General features: G+C 35.3%; 1 long non-coding RNA gene across 1 annotated transcript; it reads left to right on the forward strand.

Moving 5' to 3' along the window:
- The first annotated feature begins 7,938 nt into the window (after positions 1–7,938).
- LOC110707494 lies at positions 7,939–13,258 on the forward strand. Its single transcript, XR_002508508.1, has 4 exons — positions 7,939–8,707; positions 9,897–9,995; positions 10,989–11,082; positions 13,039–13,258. It is a non-coding gene; the product is annotated as an uncharacterized LOC110707494 (long non-coding RNA).
- The last annotated feature ends 336 nt before the right edge of the window (positions 13,259–13,594 follow it).

The raw sequence follows: 13,594 nt of genomic DNA on the forward strand, positions 1-13,594 counted from the left end.
TTGAAGGTAGACCCGTCTTTGAGACCTCTAAAAAAGTCAGTATAAGCTACCTCATCCGGTAACCCTTGAATCTGTATTCTCATCAGGTTGAACCGCCTGATGTAAGAACGAAGCCCCTCCTTCTCGCCCTGCTGAATTGTTCCCAAATCAAGGGTCGTTTTCTTCGCAGGATGTTCATGGCGAAGTTGGAGGCAAATAAGTAAGCAAGCGTCCTGAAGCTGTTTACACAACCAGTCGGCAGGTTGCCGAACCATTGCTGTGCGATTCCCTTGAGAGTCGCTGGGAAACACTTGCACCAAGTGGGATCATCCAACCCTTGAAGGTACATCAGGTTGGTGAATGCCATCAGATGGTCTTCTGGGTTAGTAGTGCCGTCATAGGCGCCTACTAGTACATTTTTTACTTTGGCCGGCTGAGCGGCTTCAGTAATTTCCTTGGAGAAGGCCGACGGCTGTTCACCAAGTCTAAGCAACCGTAGCTGCCAGTCCATAGGTTGGACGTTTTTTGCTGCAGGTCCACCGAATGGAGGTGGCTGCATAAAATACTGTTGTTGCGGCACAAATGGTAAGTTTGGTACCGCCTGGGCACTATGAAAGCCGGACTGACGGGAGGTGCCGCCTGACTGACTCTCATGGTACGACTGAGTATGCCTCATCGAGGCATTTCGCAAACTGTCTTGAAAATTTGAAGTAGAAGCCGACTCTGACAATCGGTCACTCTTCTTCTGCTCTAGCAGTAGCCGAGCATCTGTGAACGTTTGCTTTGACCCGTCCGCCTGAATATGACGAACCGGTTTCCTATTTCCCGTAGGATAACGAAATTTTGTGAAATCAAGAGCAGGTGGCTCCCGCTTCTTGGATTTAGGATGAGGAGTCGCCTCTCGCCCTTGAACTGGCTTCCTCTTCAGTGAAGTGGAAGGTTTTTTGGCCGACTGCTCTTTGACTGAAGCAGGCGGCTTTTTGTTGATCAACTCTTGAATCTCTCCCTTGAAGTCCCTCATGAAGGTCATGAGTTCGTTCCTTGTGATGGGAGCAGACCCATCGGTCGGCTGTTGCCGAGCAGGCGGTGCGCCTGCTGGCTCGCTTCCTGTTTGAAGATGCTCCCGTTCCCTCCTTTTGGTATGACGGGTACGTCGGGCCCTTAGGGTCCCGTCTGGAGCTATATGAGTTTCCACTTCAAATTCACTTTCGGTGTCATGGTCCGACTGAACTTGAGGGTCGTCTAGGGGACGTCTCTCTTCAGGAGTCGGTACAGACTTGGATGCCATCTCTGAAGTACTCTCCCCACAGACGGCGCCAAATGTTTCGGGGTTTTCTGATGTCCTGCGGGAGAGTTACAATTCCGAGACTGGAACCGGACGCCTGTACCTGCAAAATAACGGAGACTCCTGAGAGCTCCGCCTCCAACGGTCAAGTTAGTACCTGATTAAGGAGTAATTAATACGGAAATTAATGTAATAAGACCTCTCTAGGTGAGAGTGTTAAATGTTGGTAATCTGCTTTGTTAGCGAGATTAGCCGGTTATTAGTGTTCCGTAATGTTTCTGTTCTTCTCTGTTCTTCAGGTGAGATTAATTGCTTGATCAATTGCCTCTCAATTGCTTGATTTCTTTCTCCCTTTAATGAGAATTAATTAAGTATTTATAGTCTTGAGAAGCGTGCCACTCTCTAGGTTTAGGGTAAACCTAGGGCTGACCGGGCCTCTAGACAGGATTGGGCCTTGTTGGCCGGTTTTCCCATTTGGCATGGGTGGACACGTGGCGTGCCTCGATTGGTCCGTAGAGGACGTATCTGTGATTGACACGTGGCAGGCTCCTATTGGCCTTCGTGAAGGACACGTGGCGGAACCTGGTTGGTCCACTTGTCAGACGGTGATTGGTGGATAAAAATCCCCTAATCACCAAGGATTTGACAGCTCATATCAATTGTACATTTGTCTATGGGTTACATTTTATTCAGAATAGGAAAGCTTTGTTGGATGGGATTAGAAACTTGCCAATTTCAACACTACAACAATTCACCACTTGTGCCACGAATTATGCCACGGGAATTCTAAATTTGTGGCATAATTTGATCTTGCCACGGGAAAAATTAAAATCAATAATAAACTTAACATGACAACAAATATTATGCCACGGGAAAAATGATGTTCGTGGCTAACCAAAACTAGTGCCACGACTTTAGTTTTTTCCCGTAGCAAATAAACACTTATGCTACTTGTATTTATCTTCCCGTGGCAAATAGATAATGGTGCCACGAGAATAATGACAACATTATTCTCGTGGCAAACAAACACTTATGTCACGAATATTTTTTTCAATGTGACAATCATTATAACACTTGTGCCACATAAAAATTTATTTTCGTGGCAAATATATGCTAATATAAACCGACCATATTTCTTTTAAGGAAAATAAATTTAGTCTAATGATAGGAATCTTACGACAACATTTCTTTTTTCTTGTTTAAATTTACAATTAGTTTCAAATATGAAATACAAATTAATATGTAAAAAAATAATTTACAAATTCTTTCAAATAAAATTGATGGAAGTATGATTATGCATTATTATAAATTTATAGATGTATGACATTTACCCAAATAATATTCAAATAAATTCATTTAAAAAATGTTGTATCTTATAATTATTGATTTTTTACAAAAAAAAAAAAAAAAAAAAAAAAAAAAAAAAAAAAAAAAACCAATGTAGTGTAAAAATGGCCAAAATAATATTTTGTTTTCTGTTTTATAATTATAAATTTTTTTTAAATTTGCAATTTTAGAGCATTAGCTTAGTCTTTATGTTACAATAATTTTGAAAAAGTGGAGTATCAGTACACATTTACTACGGTTTTATTCAAACCTTTTGCTCTGATTTTGAACCGCAAAATTAGGAGTAGCACATAGCAACATGTATTTGCTACGATTCAAAATCACAACATTTTTTACCTATTTGCTACTGTTTTATGAAAAAAAACGTAGCCTTTTCTTATTTTTCGATGTTGTTCTTAATATGCAAATAGTAATCCAAAAGAATTTTATTTTCTTGTTTGCATTGTTAAGCTTAATTGATGTTGAGATTATATCTTCTTCCTTTGCTCCTATATTTTTCAATGTATTCTCAATCCACAACTTCTTATGTGTACATGAAATAAAGGAATGAGAATCAAGATCAAATTTATATCGAGTCAATAAAACATGGTCCATTTCCTTTGTATTTTGTTTATTTTTTTTTTATAAAACCCACAAAGGGGAGTTAATTAGATATATCAAGAAGAGCTACATCAGGAATAAGACAGGGAATTACATCAAACCACATATGTTAACCCACTTCCCTATGTTGAAACGGGGCGACCTTGTTTCACAAAAAACCAAGAAACATTAAAAATGTTATTGCAAAATAACAAAATACCCCCTAAAATTACAGAAAATTCACAATAGCCAATATCTTTGCTCTTCATAGCTTGGAAGACCTGCAAACAATTACCCTCAACAACTATATTCTGGGCCCCCATATTCGCAGCAACTGCTGCCCCCACCACACGGCTTTTGCTTCAGCCATCCTCACGTCCCACTTCTCACTGCCCTGCTGGACCCCTGCAGCCTTAACAGCACCAAGACCATCCCTGATCACTGCCCCCAAACCACACCCGAAGTCACCTACAAAGTCAGCATCAACATTAACCTTTAAGAGACCTGCATATGTTGTCCAACCGACAGCAGCCTTCCCTAAACAAACAGCAGCAGCACATCAGAAACCAGACTTGGAATTTCCAGCTTCGGCAGCTTCTGCATAAGTCTTTATAGCATAGCTCAGCACTTCCCCATAGTCCCTACACTTCTCCATAATCTGAAAGTTCCTAGCACCACAAATAGCCTAGCAAATGGCTATAACGTTTGCTACATCACACTCATCCATCTTCAGAAAACAGGACTCCCACCATTCAACTACACTGGCAGCATACAGTATAAAAACAAAATCATAACTTGACTTACCCAAAATAGCCCTCACCTGAGCACAATCTTTGAGCGCATGAATTGTAGACTCAGGCTCCCTGCAGCAAATAAAGCAATCAAGGTCATAATTGTTAATACGAGACTGAATGGCACATTAAGTGAGCAAAGCATTCTGAAAACCGCTCCACGCAACCAACTTAATCCTCGGAAGGACATTTAATTTCCAGATTTTCCTTTAAATCGTAGAGGCATTTGTCTGGTCAGACTAGTGGATCCAAGGCACGCTGTCTCGCTGCATAATTTCACCTAGAGACAATCATGATGCAGGCTTAAAGGTTTGTGATCTGATTTGATACTACGACTAGCTGCTAGAAAGTGGAAAAAATTTCAAAAGTTCTATTGCATTTTGAAGTGAAGAGGGTGCTTAACATTCCCCTGAGTTCGAGGTTACCTTCTAACTCTTTGTGCTGGGATCAGGGGGGGATTATTCTGTCAAACATGGTCTATTCTTAAAGTTAGAAGATATTTCTACAAGTCAAAAAATGAAAATCTCAAGGTTAGAAAAGATCTTGGACTTCAATACTTCATGCTTCTCAGCTTCAGATGTAGTCAAGGTAAGTCTTCATTGATTTCAAAAGGCGAGTGCTCTTTGCACCCTGTGTACAGAACAAAGTCAGGCCAAAAAAACCTAGGCCACTAGTAAATTATAATAAAAATTAAAAGTACTTGGTTCTTTCTTATGATACTCTCGCACATTTTTATGTTACCAACATACTCCAACAGAAACTGAGCTAGCCTACTAGTGCAAGCTAATGTATAATGTATAATAAACAGAGAGGAATGGGGTTATAACGTAGTCCGTTAACTTGATAATGCTAGCAGAAATAATTAACAGTTTATTGTCACTTTAAGTGGATAGAAAAGTGACAATAAACTCAATAAAATTGTTAAAGGATATATTTATCACACTTTACATAACTCACTTCTCAAATGAATCAAGTTATGAAATTGTTCACATCGCAATATAACAATCAACCAAAATAATTAATCAATACTCAACAGCAAATTAAAAACGAATCTCATAAAAATTCCCTATTAGTTTCAGATAAAAAAAACCAATTAAAAGTCAATGAAAAAGAAAAAGCTTTATGCATTCTTACACCTTCTAACAGGAAAACCAAGAAGCTTGTAACGGAGAGACTCACATTGAGCAATAGTGCAAAGTCCCCTATTGTTAACCTTTTCCGCGTAAAATTCAATGGTGTTTTCTAGAAATTTGATTCTCTTCTGCAGAATCGAGGTCAGCTCCCCTTAATCCTTCTTCTCTTCTCACGTAATACAATCAATCAAAATAACAAAATCAGAAACAAAGAATTGAAAAGATCGAATCCAAAACACAAAAAAGGGGTAAATTACGAAGAACATTCTGGGTACAAGTAGCCCTAACTCCGTCACCAGTGTAGCTATCTTCAGTGAGTTCTCTACTGAAAACTTTATTCAGTTCAGCGTAAATGACACCATCAGCACCGAACTTCCAGTTCTTGCTCATCTGAGTAGCCATTGTAGCAGAGATCTCCAAGGAGAGAAGAAGTGTGTGAGAAAGAGAGGCAAAAATCACAGAATACTTAAGTCCAAATTACTTTCAAGTTACGACATATCCACAACCAGATGACACACTTGGTTTAGCTCGATCTAGATGATCACCTAACCATCGGTTGCAACTTACAAACCAATTACTCCATTCCTCAATTACAAGAGTATATAAAATTCTTCTCGTCAAACAAACTTTGATGTTGTCACAGGTTTATAGCCATGAAATTCACATAAAAGCAAAAATGCCATGTTTGACAACAGCAAAAACTAACAACACAACAATGATTATATAGTTCTATAATTCTATTAACTCCGGAAAATAGAAACATTGTAAAAGATATCAATTTTTTATTTCTTTCAATTTAGTAGTTGACCACAAATTGTTATAAGAAATTGTTTTCTGGCATCCAATAGATGTTATTTATGAAAGTTGACATTCATTAAGACATAACTCGATGTGATTAAATTAAAATTCTATTAATTTATAAGAATCAGACCATGCCGTAATCTCTAAATTGATCCAAAACCCCACAATCTGGAAAAATCGAAGCTCTATTTCCCTAAAACCAAAATTTCAAAATTTTATTATACCTAAAATTCAAATCAAATTATTGTAATTCAAGAATACTGAATGAATTATATCTGCAAATTAATTAAATAATCCGAATGAATTAACAAATATATCAGAATTAGATTGACAATTTCACCTGAATCAAATTATTGTAGAATAAGAAAAGATAGAAAGCCTACTTGGATGATGCAGTGGTAGGGCAACAGTGCGGTGGTGCGGAGATGCAGTAGTGCGGCGGTAGGAGCGGTGGTCGAGTGGTGAAGCAGTATCGTTATTCCAGAGCAATATCACCAAGAAGCTTTTGTTAACCTTATTAAGTTCTCTGGAGCTTAGATGTGCCTTGGAGGGAGTTTATCAGCAGAATATTGCTCTTAGAGAGAGGAGTTTCCCACGAAATTTTAAGTAGGTTAATTAGAGGGAGGAGTTTCCCACGAAATTTTTACTTGTATGAGTATATTTGTAAAATATAATATTTGATAGATGATTATTATTATTATTATTATTATTATTTAATTATTATTATTAATATTTGATAGATGATTATTATTATTATTATTATTTAATTCACTTATGTGTAAAATTGTAATTTTATATTCGATTTTCCACTAAATAAATATAAATTAATATCGTGTATAACAATTATTACATAATAATATTATGTAATAACATGAGTAAATATAATTGAAGATCGTGTATAACAATTTGCTATAGGTAATTCGAATAAAATTGAGCCAAACTGAATTAGTAATTCGGTTTGAAAATTTTTAAGAAATAATTTTGTTCGGATCGGGTCAAAAAAGTAAAAATGTTCAAACTTAGGGTTGAACCTAGTTCATTTAGCTTATAAGTGGAGTCAATTCGGTTGTGATTAGAAAAAGGTTCGTTCGGATTCAATTTTGTTTTTGTACGATATGTATTCGTTTTAGGTTATAAACAATCCGCATTAGAAATGACTCGAGTTTAAATCAAGTTGGTTTGAACACATCGATTTTGGAGCGGGTTTTCTTAGGTTAATGCAGGTTTAATTTGAGATCATATTGATTGAGCTTTATACTCTATGCGGTGGCTAAAGGGGTCTTGTTAATCAAGTAACGTGTTAAAATGACTCGATTCAAACATGTTTTAACAATAAAATAATATATTTCTAATCATTTTATTTAAGATCGTTAAGATAGTATTTTTAATAAAATTATATTGTTGTTACATGTTTTTAACAATAAAATGATAAAATTATGTAATAATAGTTATAATCAAACGATATTGTTCTTACATGTCTTTATAACCTTATTTCATAACGCATGTTTTCAACACTTAGCTTACTTTTCTGATCGATAAGTGATCAGCAATTACATATTTATACATTATCGCCTATAATTTTACACAACCACATTAAATTAGAGTACTTGTCAAAATAAAAATAAAAATTAGAGTAGTAGATAGTGTAAATAATTAAGGAAAATGATATAAATAACTCCATCTATTTCAAATTTGAAGGAAAGTATATGTATAATTCTTAAAATCTTAGGTAAACCACAATATATTCATTTGAGAAAACAATAAGATATTATAAGAATCGGTTGTTATTGTACTAATTTCTTCATAATAATAATTAAGTTACTGTCAAGACAACATATAGTATTAATTAGGTTACATAAATATGCATGCAAGTTTCATTGATTATTAAATGTAATAAAACACAATTATGTTTCTACTTGTTCCAATACATATAGTTCTTGTTTCTATCAACTCAAGATTCAAATTATATTAACTTTGTTTCTAATGTAACAAAATCTTACATTAGTTATATATAGAGTAGTCAAAAGTTAGTTGACCCGACCCGAATATTTTAACAGAACGAACTTAATCATCATGACTAAGTATATTTGAACTCAAGAAAATAATGACCAGAACCTGACCCAAATATGAGAATCACACAAACTCGTTCTAACACATTGAAACCCAAATTAATCCTGACTTGTTACTTATTCGACCCTAATTTTAACTCAACATCTTGTTGATGAATGAATCAAACCGAATCGGATCATAAGAATAACTCTAACTGATTTGACTTAATTGATTAAAAATGAATTGACCTGTTTTAGACTCGATTGGAATAAAACCCGTAATAAATATAAACAAACTGAACTGATGACCCGGTAACTTTAAAAAACGACCCGAACCAACGTATTAGCTCTTTGACCCCTCTATAACCAAATCCATTATTACATAAAACCGACAAAATGTAACCCAAAATTGAACCGTTGACCCGAATTGACCCCTAAAAACGATCAATTGATCATCATTCCTCTAAAAAAAAAAAAAAAAAAAAAAAACAAACAAAATTTACTTCTCTAGTAGAGCTGGCTATTAGGCGGTTTATTAAAAAAAACTCAAAATTTTTAGCACAAAAAATCATTAGCCGCCAATTTGATTATAAGAAAAAGAAAAAACAAAATAAGAAAAATCCACTAATTTTGCCTCAAAACAAAAACCCTCGTTGCAGAAGGATTTCCGTTCGAAAATCCGAGAATCCCTAATTCTAAGAGTCGATTATACTCGCAAGATCACATGTTCAACAAAATTTCAAGGTAAGATCTATTTACTGACTCTTGCTGCTTGATTTCTTTTTTGCAATTTGGATTTTCATTATTCTGATTCAGTTTCTTATAATCTGATTTTTCTTATAATCAATTAATACTTTCTACTTTAATCTCAGTATTTTTTGCAAGTTCTTTTATTGTCTAATTATTTATCTTTCATTTCAGTTATTTTGTATAGCATCTTGCCTAATTTCATGTAATTAATTTCATTTCTGTAATCTCTCAAAAAAAAAGGTTAATTTCTGTAAAAAGTAATTACTTTGATTTTATTTCTGTGTATAATATAATCTCTTTTTTTCTGATAACTGTTTGCATGCGTTTCATTTTCATTTTTTTTATTGTGTTCTCGTAAACAAATTAATTATTAGAAAATATAATCTCTCTAAAAAAAACTAATTATATTTTAATGATTAAAGTGTATTCAATTTAAAGCATTATAATAAGGTTGTGTGGTGGACTGGTGGGTGATGTATGTGGGGAGGGGTTGCATTTTATGGGGCGGTTGTATGGTGGGGGGGGGGGGGCAGAATGGCAGATGCAGGGAAGGGGAAGAAGTTGGGAGGGTGCAGGTGCAGTGAAGTGGCAGGTGCAGGGGAATGTTGTCCTTCCTATCTGAACTAGTGCCCAGAGTAGGCAAAGTGATTTAGGCCACCAGAATGAAGACACATTACTTCATGATTTTTTCTACTTCAAGAATTTAGGAGCAAGTTAGATGTTCTTGCTTAGACATGATTATTAACTTTGTGATGTCGGCCTTCTTGTCTGGCTTTAAAGCTAAGACTGCCATAGTTTGTTGCTACTTTCGTGCATTTTTTTGGTTGTTGATTGATCCAAAGAGCTGCCGATGCTATCTCTGTGAAGCTTGTAACATGGTTATTTGATGCTATGGCTTGTGGCTTTTTGTTATCTAATAAGTGTATACTACTTTGCTGGTTATGATATGGATCTAAGTGATTCAAGTAGTAACTCACATGCAAAAACTAACTTTGAACAATGTCGTGAATTTTGTATGGCTCAGTTGATTTGGGTTAATTTTATTTTCTTAATTTCGAGATGGTTCCTTAGCTGATTTAGTTTAATTAATTTGGTATTTGTACGGTAATTAATTTTATTTTTGGGTTAAATTTGTTCAATTTTCTGATACATTATTTGCTTTTTTGGGGTGTAATACTACAAGTGTATTCACGGTGGAGGAAGCGCAGCTTTTGAAGACAATGCCAGGAGGCAGCTTGAGTGAAAGCAGAAAAACAACATTAATACTCCACTAAGGATAGGGGTATTGGTAGCCTGCAGTGTTTGAATTTCTGATTCTCTTTAATTATTATCTATTTGACAGTCTTGGTGGCCATTAGGCCATTTTAGTTTCATATGATGTTCCAATTTTTCACCTTTGTTGAGTTGTTCCTTCTTTCTCTTTGGTGGTCTTAGTGAGAGAAAAGTGTTTGAATTACTTGATAGTTAAATATTGGTAAATGACTTTGTACCTTAGAAAGCTAGACTAGTGATATGAAAATTGAAAATTGATGAGTACAATTAGTTGCAGCCTTTGATTGACATTTTAGTGATAGTCTCCATGCTAATTGCACATGATATCTAAGAGTAGCTGTGAATGTAGAAATCCATGTTTGATTTTCTGCTCGTGTACTATATAGTATTCACTACATGCATACACTGCCGGTGCAACCTGCTGCCAGCTGCTGCACTGTGATCCGCTGCTGTGAGCCTGCTTGTTATATATATATATATATATATATATATATATATATATATATATATATATATATATGTGTGTGTGTGTGTGTGTGTGTGTGTGTGTGTGTGTTATTCTTCTTGTGTGTGTGTGTGAGCCTGCTTACATCACGGTAATATGTTATCATAATAAACTTGTTTATTAGGCTTTTTCTTTCACTTATTCATTAGTAAACATTGCCAATTTCCCTTTGAGCATTAATTTTCTAATTTTTATCTTTTGCTTGAGAACTGGTCATTTGATGATCATGAAAATAGGCGGGAGAGTATTGTAAAACAAACATGCACAAGCTCTATTTAGAGTTGCAAGGAACAAATTGAATTCAAAGGATTTTATAAAGAGTTAAAGACAAAAGATGAATGTCTCAAAAATAAGCCTAGTCATTTGACTAAAATTGAATGGAAGTTCTTTGTTGACTATTGGAGTGATGAAACAGTTATGGTAATAATATACACCATTATTATATGTTTATTGTTATGTAGATAACACATCTAATTAATTAAATCATTTTTACTATAGGAGAAGAATGAAAAAGCAAGTGAAAGTAGGACTCATCAGGAGATGCCTCACTACAACGGCACTAAACGCTTCGGTCGCACTAGACAAGAAATTTGTATGTAACTTTTTACATTTAATTTTTTATCCTAGCATTTTATATTTTAATGGCTACATTATGTGCACACTAGCCCTGCCCACTACTTGCACACATTCCACTGGCTCCCCCCTTCCCCCCCTTGCTTGGATATATCCCGCCCCTCTCTAGTGATTTAATACTCATTTTCTTATCTGTATTCATCATTTTATTCATTCCCACAACCAAGAATACTAATTCTTCATTCAGAATCATTTCTGCTGATGTAAATACTGTTTGAGCTTAGCATACTTAGTTTTGGGTTCATTGGTTTTTGAGTATAAGATAAGAAAGGAAAAGACTATTTTGTCCTTGCATGGATGGCTGGATTCGTATATGTGTGCATTGATTTTTCCCCATCCAAAATTTTCAGACTTATAAAATATATTTCATAATAGAATCTGAATACAGATCTTCACCATCCTTCCATAATTAAGATAATTTACATTCACACAACTAAAAAAAACTGCCAAAATCTTTTAGATGTCATAAGCCACCGTAATTTACACCAAGGCTAGCCTTCTGCACAAGGAACCACATCCTGTAAATCTTTGACAACTTCAGCTTGTGTGCTTTGCCTAGCCAGCTATGACATCCACTGATGATGCATTGTTTTCACAAATGAATCCCTGGAAAACATATTCTGCATACACATAGTAGACAATCAGAATTCTTTTTGCTTGCTTAAAAAAAATTATTTTCTTCATCTAAAAGGGGGTGGGGGTTGTGGGGGGGGGGGGGGGGGAGGTAATTGTTTAGATGCAGAGTCAGGTGCTGTAGTAAGTGCCGGATTAGAAGTCTATAGGCACATGATTTGTGAAGATTACTCTAGAATAGTGATAGAAGCTATTGAAAGGAAAGCATGAAATCAGTGTTTCACATAATTTGCACATTTTGATTGAAATGGAAGGTGAACCTTCTCCAACTTGCCCAACCTGCAAGGTTCATTCTGTAACTAATTGTAGTTTTTGGCAAACTGAATTCTTTCTTACTTCATGTTTAGAATCTAGTCCATTATTGGTAGGGTTTTATCTGTTAGCTCAATGTGGGTTAACTTATTGAGACATTGCTGTGTGCTTGGAGTAATTTTGTTTTAGATTGTATCTTTTACCTCTAAGGGCTTTGACTGATAGTTCTAGTTAAGGAGGTGAGGTCTGTAGCCGTCCAGGCTTGGAAAAATCAACCCAGACCCAATTCATAATCTGGATCCAAAACAGTGACCCAAAACTTAACTTGAAAGCTGATGTAACTGAACCGAAACCCAACCTGACCCAAAGTAGAGTTGACTTGCTTTTGACATGATACTTGATTTTACCTGAACCTGAAGTTAGGTAATAGCATAAATGGTAACTTCCTAAAATGAACAACTGAAGAAGCAGCCTATAGAACTTTTTAATTTTGTAAGGTGTAGTTCCCTGCTTCCCTGTATTGTCTGTGATGTTCTATTGCTTCCAGGAGATGTTTTGGTACGCACCACACCAGCCTCCATGCACGCACACCAGCCTCCCTGCACACCAGCACCACACACTCCTGCCACCTTCTTGTATACACCTGCCTACCCTCCTGCACACACCCCCTCGGCGTCAGCTTGCACAAACTTGACCCCTTCCTTGGCACAAAATATGATTTTAAAAACTCTTGAATGTTTTTAGAGGAAAAAAAATGGTGGGAAGTGTTCTCGAGTTGGTGAATTTTTACATGGACATCAGTATGATTAATCAACTTGAACTTTTTATTATTGTTAAGTCGTTAATATTTATAGGTCATCGATGCTTCATTCTTGGAACTCTGTTATACAATAGTTACAATAAATTTTTCCTCTTGTGCTACTTTATATTTACAGTCAAGCTTCTTTTATATTCAATTTCAATAAGATTTGAATGTTGTCAATTTGACATTTTCGTTTTATAGACTTGATTATATATTTATGTATTGTAGGTAAAAAGGCGCGAAGGAGCATTGTCGCATGCTATAAGAGTTTTTTTTTTTTTTTTTTTTTTTTTGGGGGGGGGGGGGACGAATATGTATTTATTGGTCTTTAACAAAAAGATTATTTCAATTATGTTTGTAACGGTTGCCGAATTCTAATATGTTTGAATGTATGGGATGCTGTGATTATATCTATTTCAGCAATGAAAAATGTTATGTTTGAGAAAAATTCCCTTTTTAATATTTAGCTATGCTTGTACTGTTAATTCTACAAAAAAAGCTTAATCCTATTGAATTTAGTAGCTACGGATAGTAACGTGGCAATGAACTACAATAGTAATGTGGCAATAGATTTATTTGCCACAGTATTAATCCTGGCAAAGAAATTAATTAGTCACGGTAATATAATTAACTAGGCACGGTAATATGTGCGGTGACAAAGTTTATTAGCCACGGTATATTATGTGGAAAAAAAGCTTATTAGCCACGGTAATGTTTGTGGCAACAAAATTTATTAGCCACGATAAAATTCGTGGCAAAGTACTTTTCAGCCACGTTAATATTC

The sequence above is a fragment of the Chenopodium quinoa genome, unplaced genomic scaffold (genome assembly GCF_001683475.1).
Source record: "Chenopodium quinoa cultivar QQ74 unplaced genomic scaffold, ASM168347v1, whole genome shotgun sequence".
NCBI lineage: Eukaryota > Viridiplantae > Streptophyta > Magnoliopsida > Caryophyllales > Amaranthaceae > Chenopodium > Chenopodium quinoa.